The 11,114-nt window shown below is 43.0% G+C and overlaps 1 pseudogene; it reads left to right on the top strand.

Annotated features, from left to right (window-relative positions):
- Positions 1-1,024: 1,024 nt before the first annotated feature.
- LOC110505167 lies at positions 1,025-9,340 on the top strand (annotated as a pseudogene).
- Positions 9,341-11,114: the final 1,774 nt, after the last annotated feature.

Consider the following 11,114-nt stretch of genomic DNA (forward strand, 5'->3'; position numbering starts at 1 on the left):
TGTTTTACATGATGAGTTTATATAAACCTATATAAAGCATTAGGCTGCTGTGCATTGTCAAGGGGGAATATGCAATAGATTATCGTGGAAATAATGTCTCGATGATAGAGCAGTGATAATGATTATGATTATCATCGTGTAGGTCATCAAGCTTTCCACACGATGTCGCTATTCTACATGAGATTCCTTTCAAATTCAAAGGTGAATCAGCCAGTAAGTAATTTACTGTACAACATTTTCAGATATATCAAGCCCTTACACAGTAATCACCTAGTCGTTTCACATAAAGCATAGCATAGTATAATTAATCTAAAATCGGCGTTTGCCAAACTCAGTAAGGCATGGCAAGAGGGTCGTTCATGAGAGACTTTCCAGTTATGTATTTTCGGTTTTGGTATGAAGCACAATCACCAACTTGAACGTGGGGTCCTCCAGTCCAGTCTCAGACTGCAGTATAACTAAATTAATACTAAAATGGCCCTTTGTATGATATGAGGGTGTAACATAGAATATAGGCTAGATCTATTCTTAATAGATATAGGCTATCGTTTCCTTGACATTTAGAATACATTGCAACCTCACTCGTAATAGCCCACATGCAAACGTGAGTAGTCTATCTTTTCAAAAAGTAATTTGCGTGTTATATTGTATTATATATATTACGTAATGCATTGCAATGTGTTAATACCATTCGTCATATCCATCCTGAAGCCTAAACGACTTTGAAATTCACCTAGTTGAAAGTGAAAGTAAAAATGAAGCGCCATAACGTAACAGTTGATTACATACTCCAGCACCCAATGGTGTTTCTTATTAGTCGGCCAGCTGTTTTTCATTAAATGGTCACACTCCTTCCAATATTTTCAGATAATCTATGTCCCAAGGGTTTAATTGGGATTTTGTGTGAACTAATTCCCAAATTTCCACTTTTTCCATAATAGGCTATAAACAGATCTATGTGCACATTTCATTTTCCATATGGTATCCCACTTAGTCCTCCTCAATATAACCCTGATGTTCCTCAACCTCATTATCTATCTGTCCCAAACTCCTGTTCTAAAGCCTGTTCGGAATGCCGAAAATGAACTTCTCTCCACTGCTCTTCCTGTGCATGGATGTGTGTGTGGTGCAGACAGTCCGCTTGGCCCAACTCTCCCCTCTCCTCCTCCCCCATCCCCTCATCACCTTGTGGGGTGGAAGCCTGCTCCGTGCCGGCCTCCACCTCTTTCTCACCTTCACGTTCCCTGGAAGTCCCCTATGGATGAGCAGCTTCGAGGGGCTCCAGAGCATGGGGGTCCTCTGCTTCCATTGCTCTTCCATTATATATTAATATATATACCCTTTTTGTTTTAAAAATGGATAAACCAAACAAACTAAAATCACTTGTTTTTCAGCTACTTTAGGGCTACTGCGTAACAGTCGTAGCATGGTTGTACTGGACACGCTACGTCCCTTCTCTTCTTACCAAGCCCACCAAGGAACCACAGAAGAAGACTGGGGCATCTCTAGAGAAACTGATGGGATACATGAAGCCTTATATCATACGCTTTGGAGCTGTGCTGAGTCTTGTCGTCATCTCTTCCCTTGGTGAGATGGCTATTCCCCACTACACCGGCCGAATGACTGACTGGATTATGAATGAAGACGAGTCTGAAGCCTTCACTTACGCCATCACGGTCATGTCTCTGATTACAGTCATGAGGTGTGGTACAGCATATATCAATAATTGTTGATGTGATACTATTGAGTCCTTCCAATTGATACTCCTTTCATAGGGCATTTATTGTAATGATACTGTAGTAACGTGTTTATTTGCCCTCCTTCTCCCATCTCTATCATTCAGTGCTGTGTGTGAGTTTGTGTGTTACCTCATCTACAACATCACCATGAGTCGCATACACACCTCCCTCCAGCGCCTAGGCTTCCAGTCGGTGCTGAAGCAGGAGATCCCTTTCTTTGGCAAAGCTCAGACAGGTGAGTCATATCTCATTGCAATCTACAGGTAACTGCCTAAATAAATTAAATACCACCACTAGCTGCCAGAATAGCTTCAATGCGCTCTGACATAGATTCTACAAGTGTCTGGAACTTTATTGGAGGGATTGACACCATTCTTCCACGAGAAATTGAATAATTTCTTGTTTTGTTGATGGTGGTGGAAAACGCTGTCTTAGGCGCCACTCCAGAATCCCCCATAATTGTTCAGTTGGGTTGAGATCTGGTGACTGAGACACACACACACACACACACACACACACATTAACCCCCTATACTGCTTTGAGACTCCTCTTTCAAAGTCACTGAGATCTCTTCTTCTAGCCATGGTAGCCAAAATAATGGGCAGCTGGACATATTTATACATGACCCTAAGCATGATGGGATGTTCATCGGTTAATTAACTCAGGAATCACACCTGGGTGGAAGCACCTGCTTTCAATATACTATGTATCCATAATTTGCTCAAGTGATTTCTTTATTTTGGCAGTTACCTGTACTTCACCTTTCTTAAATATATATTTTTTATACATTTGCTGGTTTACTAATTGATTAAGCTAACTGATAACCACATACTGTATGTCCAAAGTGATGTGAAAAGGAGAGTATCTAAATAAACATGAGTGATCCTGTCAAGAGTATTGTGCGGGTCTTTCATTTCTTCAAAGTATATATGCTATATATTTATGCTTTATGATATATATATATATATATATATATATATATATATGTGATATATATTTGCACGCTAACTTAACCTATGACCTTTGTTCTAGGTGACCTTGTGTCACGCATCACCACGGACACCAACGACATGAGTGAGTCTCTGAGTGAGAAGTTGAGTCTGCTGATGTGGTACTTCATGCGGGTCACTTTCCACTTCATCTTCATGCTCACCTCTCCTGGAAGCTGTCACTCTTCACCGCTATGGGGCTTCCTATCATCTGGGTCATACCAAAGATACCCGGCAAGTGGTACCAGGTACAGGAAATCAGACCTTTTCGAACCTATTGTTGTGGAAGTAGCCTGGTCCCAGATCTGTTTGTGCCTTTTGGAGAAAATGTATGGGGTGACAATGTCAATAAGAGTTGGCTAGACAGCATAAACAGATCTGGGACCAGGCTATAGTGGGGGTAGTTTTGTGAACTACTGAACACTCCCGTGATGAGTAACCTTGTCTGAGAGTTGCAGTTTCGTGTTTGCATACATCTTGATTCTACAAGTTACAGTCACCAAAAATAGCACTACAAAGCAGACAGAACAGAATGTTACCTGACCAATCAGAAGGTAACTGTGAATATTGTTTTTGTCCCATAAACTCGGTGCGAAGGTTCAAAAGTCACTAGCCCAGGCCAATGACGTTGCCACGGAGACCTTCTCCTCTATGAAGACAGTACGCAGCTTTGCCAATGAGGAGGGCGAGACGGAGCGCTACAGGAAGAGGCTGGAGAAGACCTACTCTCTGAATAAAGAGGAAGCAGCAGCCTACGCAGCCTCAATCTGGACCAATAGCGTGAGTCTCAGCTTCAATTGTAAATGGTCACAGGGTGAGAGCAATTTATCAAATTCAGTTCCAAAGAGCTTGGATTGCACGTTGACTCATGAGGTTGTATGAATTTGTCTGTAATAAGGGCCCTGAGTTTTTCCTGGCCATGTGAACTGACGAGAGAAAGCTCTGGGCCATTGTTATAGACTATAACTACTGTAGGTCCCAGAGTGTTTCCTGGTTACATGATCTGGAAAACTCTGGTCCCTAGTCATAATCAATAGTCACCCCATCTGTCTCCCTCTCAGATGTCAAGCCTGTTCCTGAAGGTCAGTATCCTGTACTATGGCGGCAGTCTGGTGACAGGGGGGGCCGTCAGCAGTGGGGACCTGGTGGCCTTTGTGCTCTACGAGCTCCAGTTCTCCTCTGCTGTGGAGGTAAGGCCATAGATGAACAATCTCCATTCAATCTACCTGCCGCCATCTTAAGCTTGGTCCCTACTGCCAAATCCAAACAGACCTAAATGTACACGCCCTAACAAGGCACTGCCAAGTTGTTCTACAGCAAAATAGGGGGTCAAAATGATTCATTAGTATCACAACATTTGAATCACAACTAGAGTTTTGAGTAGCAACATTTTGACAGTCACTTACTGGTGCCGCTTTTACACCTCCTGTCTGACAGACCGTGATGTCGTGTTACCCAAGTGTGATGAGGGCAATCGGTGGCTCTGAGAAGATATTTGAGTATGTGGACAGCCCCATGTTCCTCCAGAAGGCACCTTTTCCCCACAGAAACTTATGGACATATGTTCAGTTCAAGAATGTCATATTTACCTACTCTACCAGGGAAGATACACCTGTGCTCAAGGTATCTACAGTATATTTACAGTATACTGTATACACATATACTGGATATGAATTCAAATAACATACATTAAATCTCAATTTCTCTCAGGGCCTGTCTCTGGAGCTGAGACCTGGGCAGATCACTGCCCTTGTGGGGGCTTCTGGAGCAGGGAAAAGCACCTGTGTGAGCCTGCTGGAGAGGTTCTACCTGCCCCAGGAAGGAGAGATCTTATTGGATGGACAGCCACTGAACAGCTACAAGAACCAGTACCTGCACGACCAGGTCATTACAAACAGCAATCGAAGCAATGTTACTCTTCCCCTAAGCTATTTTAGTGCCTAACATAATAAACTACCAGCCTTTAAAGAAAATTACATGATCACAGTGTTTGCCGAGAAGTTATTAACCAACTAAATGCATTATCTAAATGAATAATTTCTCTCAGATCAGTGTGGTGAGTCAGGAGCCGGTGTTGTTTGCTCGTTCTGTCAAGGAGAACATCAAATACCCTGCCTGTTTGGCCCTGTCCGGGGGTATCATCGGATGGGGCCACAGTATCTCCTGACCCCTCCTGTCTCAGTCTCCAGTATTTATGCTGCAGTAGTTTATGTGTCGGGGGACTAGGGTCAGTCTGTTATATCTGGAGTACTTCTCCTGTCTTATCCGGTGTCCTATGGGAATTTAAGTATGCTCTCCCTAATTCTCTCTTTCTTTCTCTCTCTCAAAGGACCTGAGCCCTATGACCATGCCTCAGGACTACCTGGCATGATGACTCCTTGCTGTCCCCAGTCCACCTGGCCGTGCTGCTGCTCCAGTTTCAACTGTTCTGCCTGCGGCTATGGAACCCTGACTGTTCACCGGGCGTGATACCTGTCCCAGACCTGCTGTTTTCAACTCTCTAGAGACAGCAGGAGCGGTAGAGATACTCTTAATGATCGGCTATGAAAAGCCAACTGACATTTACTCCTGAGGTGCTGACTTGTTGCACCATCGACAACTACTGTGATTATTATTATTTGACCATGCTGGTCATTTATGAACGTTTGAACATCTTGGCCATGTTCTGTTATAATCTCCACCCGGCACAGCCAGAAGAGGACTGGCCACCCCACATAGCCTGGTTCCTCTCTAGGTTTCTTCCTAGGTTTTGGGTTTTCTAGGGAGTTTTTCCTAGCCACCATGCTTCTACACCTGCATGGCTTGCTGTTTGGGGTTTTAGGCTGGGTTTCTGTACAGCACTTTGAGAAATCAGCTGATGTAAGAAGGGCTTTATAAATAACTGTGATTTGATTTTGATTTGAAATATGTCAGAGATGATGCCACTGATGAGGAGATGTACCGGGCTGCTGAGCTGGACAACGCCCACAAGTTCATCTCTGACCTGCCCAATGGCTATGATACAGGTATGTCCCAAAAGCTTCATTCATATTGACTTCATCCTGATAGGATTGGTAATATTGTTTCTTTGGGGCTTTGTTTAGTCCTTACTGATAGAACGTTACACTTTTCTCTGCATAGCTTTAACTTTGAACTGTTAGTGCTTTTCCCTCAGTAACCTACTGATGACACGATTGTAGTGGATGTGTGTTATCCAGCTCTACTGTTCATACTTAATTGTTGTTCTTTATTCCACAGATGCCGGGGAGAAGGGAGGCCAGGTTTCAGGAGGGCAGAAGCAACGCATTGCCATCGCCAGAGCTCTGATCAGACAGCCTCGGATTCTAGAGCTGGACGATGTCACCAGTAACTTGGACACAGAGAGCAAGCATTTGGTAGGAGAACTCTGAATCTTGTTATCTTTCACTACAACAGACTGACAGATCTATTTTTGGGGGGGATAATCAGATGCTGTTGATAATTTACTCACAATATAACCCAATGGAGGTTGCTTCCTTCCCTAACATTAAATATTGATTTACAGTGTATTTTAATCTCAGCTAATCTCTGACAGTTCAGTGGCTTTAATTCAAACAAACTCATCATGTTTCTCTCCATGTCCTTAGGTCCACCAAGCTCTGCTCAACGATTCATACCCCTGCTCAGTGCTGCTGATTGCTCATAAGCTGAGCACTGTGGAGAAGGTCAATCACATTGTCATTCTCGAGGAGGGAAAGGTGCTAGAGGAGGGGGGCCATGTTGAGCTGCTGGAGAAAGGTGGAACCTATGCTGATCTGGTGAACAGGCAGAACACTTTCTATTTGCACTATAGTGTAACTAAAGTATTCTTTCTGCCCCAAATGCCTTTTGTATTTATTTTGACTTTTATTTTTGTTAAATTGTTCTCCCACATTTGTGTTCTAACTATATACAGTGGGGCAAAAAAGTATTTAGTCAACCACCAATTGTGCAAGTTCTCCCACTTAAAAAGATGAGAGAGGCCTGTAATTTTCATAATAGGTACACTTCAACTATGACAGACAGAATGAGAAAAAAAAATCCCGAAAATAACATTGTAGGATTTTTAATTAATTAATTTGCAAATTATGGTGGAAAATAAGTATTTGGTCACCTACAAACAAGCAAGATTTCTGGCTCTCACAGACCTGTAACTTCTTCTTTAAGAGGCTCCTCTGTCCTCCACTCGTTACCTGTATTAATGGCACCTGTTTGAACTTGTTATCAGTATAAAAGACACCTGTCCACAACCTCAAACAGTCACACTCCAAACTCCACTATGGCCAAGACCAAAGAGCTATCAAAGGACACCAGAAACAAAATTGTAGACCTGCACCAGGCTGGGAAGACTGAATCTACAACGATGTATAAACAATAAAATAATAATAATATAAATGGGTCTGCATGTGCTTGTCCCCTCAAAGTCCTCGCTGATCCATGACATGTTGTTTAATCTATTTTTTAACCCTTGTGTGGTGTTTGGGTCTGTGGGACCCATTTTCAATGTTTACTAAAATAAATTATACAATTCATTATTTTTTCAACCTGAGACTCAATGGCCTTGGCTCATGATGAACATGTAAAATAACACATTTTCATTGTGCACACTATGCACCCCTCCACACATGTATATTACATTGTGTGGTGTTCAGGTCCACTGGACCCGAGGGTAAGTGTGGAAAAGTGTGTTGGTGAAAACAAGTAAAAATTCAACAAAAAGGTTTGCTGTGTGCCTTCACTCTGTCTTCCTCCTCCCTGGGCCTGCTGTTTCAACATAGCACCAAGAACCTGTCTGTCTCCCGCTTTTCTCGCACTATTTACCCTGTGTAGTGTGTGAAACTACACAATGCCTTGCGGGAACTTGCACAATGCTATTACAATACATTATTTCGATACATTGTAGAACATTCTGTATTTTCCCACACTCTACCCCAGCCAGGTGCAAATTGGGGAGGGGCACAACAAATTAATAGCTTTGCGTGAGTGGCTCAGTATGTCAAAAAAAAAAAAATCTTTGCTCAGAGGTCCTTAGAAATGATTTTTAAAATTATTTTTACCCCCTTTTTTCTCCCCAATTTCATAGTATCCAATTGTTAGTAGTTACTGTCTTGTCTCATCGCTACAATTCCCGTACGGGCTCAGGAGAGACGTACGGGAGTCATCCGAAACACAACCCAACCAAGTCGCACTGCTTCACACAGCGCACATCCAACCCGGAAGCCAGCAGCACCAATGTGTCGGAGGAAACACCATACACCTAGCGACCTGGTCAGCGTGCACTGGGCCCGGCCCCCCACAGGAATCGCTAGTGCGCGATGAGACAAGGATATCCCTACCGACCAAACCCTCCCTAACCCGGACGACGCTAGGCCAATTGTGCGTCGCCCCATGGACCTCCCGGTCACGGCCGGCTGAACCCAGAGTCTCTGGTAGCACAGCTAGCACTGTGATGCAGTGCCTTAGACCACTGCACCACCCGGGAGGCAGAAATTATTTTTGTAGAGAGAGGCTAGTTAGTGTAACCGAGACACCAGACCAGCTCGGTGGCAGAGAGACAAGCTAGCTGCAATCAGGTCAGTGGGTGGACCACCTTCTCGTGTTTTACAACCCTGGGCCCAACGTTACTGTTGATGAGCAGCTTATGCCCTTCAGACAGTACATACCGTCTAAACCCGCTAAATATGGAATCAAGATCTGGGCTGCTTGTGATGCTGCTTCATCATATGCGTGGAACTTGAAATCGTATATGGGGAAGCCATATGGAGGAGCCCCTGAGAAGAACCAAGGGAAGAACCAAGGGATGTGAGTTGTCCTGGACGTGACAAAGGGACTCCGTAGCCACAACATCACATGCAATAACTTTTTTACTTTGCACAAGCTGGGACAGGAGGTCCTCAAGAGGAAGCTGACGATGGTAGGAACAGTATAAAAAACAAACCAGAACTCCCACCTCAGCTGTTGAATGCACGGAACAGACCTAAGTTTGTGTTCACAGCCAACACGTCCCTAGTGTCCTTCATGCCATATGAAGGCAAAAATGTGGTACTCATGAGTACGCTGCATAGGGATGTGAGAATCTGTGACCAGGAACATCAAAGAACAGAAATCATAACGGATTAAAATGCCACAAAAGAAGGGGTGGACAATTTATACAAGCTAGTGACTGGCTACAACTGTAAAAGAAGAACCCTACGCTGGCCACTTGTGATATTCTTCAACATCTTGGCGTACAACGCATTTGTCATCTGGATGGCGTTGAACCCAGATTGGAAGAGGGAAGCTCCAGAGGAGACAGCTCTCTCTCAAGGAGCTGGGCAAGGCATTGGTAAGACCACAAATCCAGAGGAGGCAACATATCCCAAGGACTCCAGCTTCTGCAGCCATCGTGATGGGGATTCAGGAGGATGCTGGTGCCCCATCCGTCAAACCCACAGAACCAACAACTCCAATATCGGAAGTAAGTGTGAGTGATGTTGTTGCATGTGTGTGTGTCTGACTCTCCTACCTTAGCCTGCTGTAACTATATAGGTGAGTGAGTGAGATGTTAGTAACATTCCTGAACTAAGTGTTTTCCTCATTCTAGATTGCAGCCGGAAGCAACAAGAAGCGCTGTGATGTGTGTGGACCCAAGGACAGGGAGACACAGTACACATACATCAAGTTCAAGAAATACATTTGCAACACACACACAGTAAAACTCTGTCCCTCATATGGTATGTAGACCGGCCTTAATTTGTGTTCAATGAGGCTCATTTATCATTTCCATAAAATACTGTATGTAAAAATGTGTCCTTCCAATTTGTTCAGTTCAAAGCAATAAACATCAATAGTGATGAACACCTTGTTTCATTTATATTTGTTCAAGATAAACATGATTTATTCCACCCATGTCTGGATTATATATTTTTTAAACTAATAGTGCTTTTATAAATGTGATCTAGCAGAGGTAAACGGCAAATATGAACCATGTATGCTGTCTATATTGCTTGTAATTGAAATGTCAACATCTAAGTATTAAGTATTTTTACGTAAATTATTATGGCTGTATTGTTTTAAAAACCCAATTATGTTGTGGGTCCATCAGACCTGCGAACATTGGGTGACTAACAAAACCATGAAGGGTTAAAGGTCATTTTGCTGTTAGCTTGAGTAATTGGAGAATGGAAGGGAGTTCCATGCAATCCTGGCTCTGTATAACACTGTGCATTGTCGTGAATTTGTTGGTGTCATGTTGGTGGCATGTCTTGTGAGGTATGTATGGGTGTCTGAGTTGAATGTTATTTGACTATGCAGACAATCTGGAATTGGCATGCTGCTCTGTTTTGAGCCAGCTGTGGCTTTGCTAGGTCTTTCTCTGCCCTTGGCCATATTACCGAACACTAATCAAGATGGGACTAGACCAGAGTCTGACCAACTAGTACAGTTGATTTTTGTGTCAAAAACACAGAACATCGTTTTATAACAGACATACATGAGGAAGACCAGTGGGAAATCATTTTTGAAATAGAGAAGGGTAACGGCCCAAGGGAACTGCCCTAAGGGACACCGTACTGTGCATATCTGATGCTAGAGAAGCTTCCATTGAAGAACACTCTCTGGGTTCTATTGAATAAATAACTCTCCAACCATGTGCTGGCAGGTGTTGTAAAGCCAAAGCAAATGAGTTTCGTCAATAACTATTTATGATCATTAACATCAAAGGCTGCAATGAAATCTAACAATACAGCTCCAACTATCTTATTATCCATTTATTTTAAGCAATCATCTGTCATCTGAGACAGTGCAGAACAGGTTGAGTTCCCTTCTCTATATGCATGCTGAAAGTCAGTAGTTAACTTGTTCTCTGAAAATAGCATTGTATTTGGTCAAACACAATTCTCTCCATCAGTTTACTAAGAGCAGGCAGGAAAACTGATTTGGGTGGCTGTTAGAGCCAACAAAGGGTGCTTTACTGTTTTTAGGCAGTGGAATTAATTTAGCTTCCTTCTACGCCTGTGGACACACTACTTTAGGCTTTGGCTAAAGATATAGAAAATTGCGGTGGCAATACAGTCCGCTACCATTCTCAATAGTTTCCCATCAAGGGTTCCTTTACCGCTATTCTTTTATTTTACCAGGCAAGTCAGTTAAGAACTTAAGAACACATTCTTATTTTCAATGACGGCCTACTAACAGTGGGTTAAATGTCTTGTTCAGATTTTTACCTTGTCAGCTCAGGGATTCAATCTTGCAACCTTTCGGTTACTAGTCCAACGCTCTAACCACAAGGCTACCTGCCACCCCACATCATTATTGATGGATAATAGTTTTCCACCTCTCCCACACTAACCTGACCAAATTCAAAACAGCCATCATTCTCTTTCATTATTATATATTTTATTCAAAAATA

The sequence above is a fragment of the Oncorhynchus mykiss genome, chromosome 3, assembly GCF_013265735.2.
Source record: "Oncorhynchus mykiss isolate Arlee chromosome 3, USDA_OmykA_1.1, whole genome shotgun sequence".
NCBI lineage: Eukaryota > Metazoa > Chordata > Actinopteri > Salmoniformes > Salmonidae > Oncorhynchus > Oncorhynchus mykiss.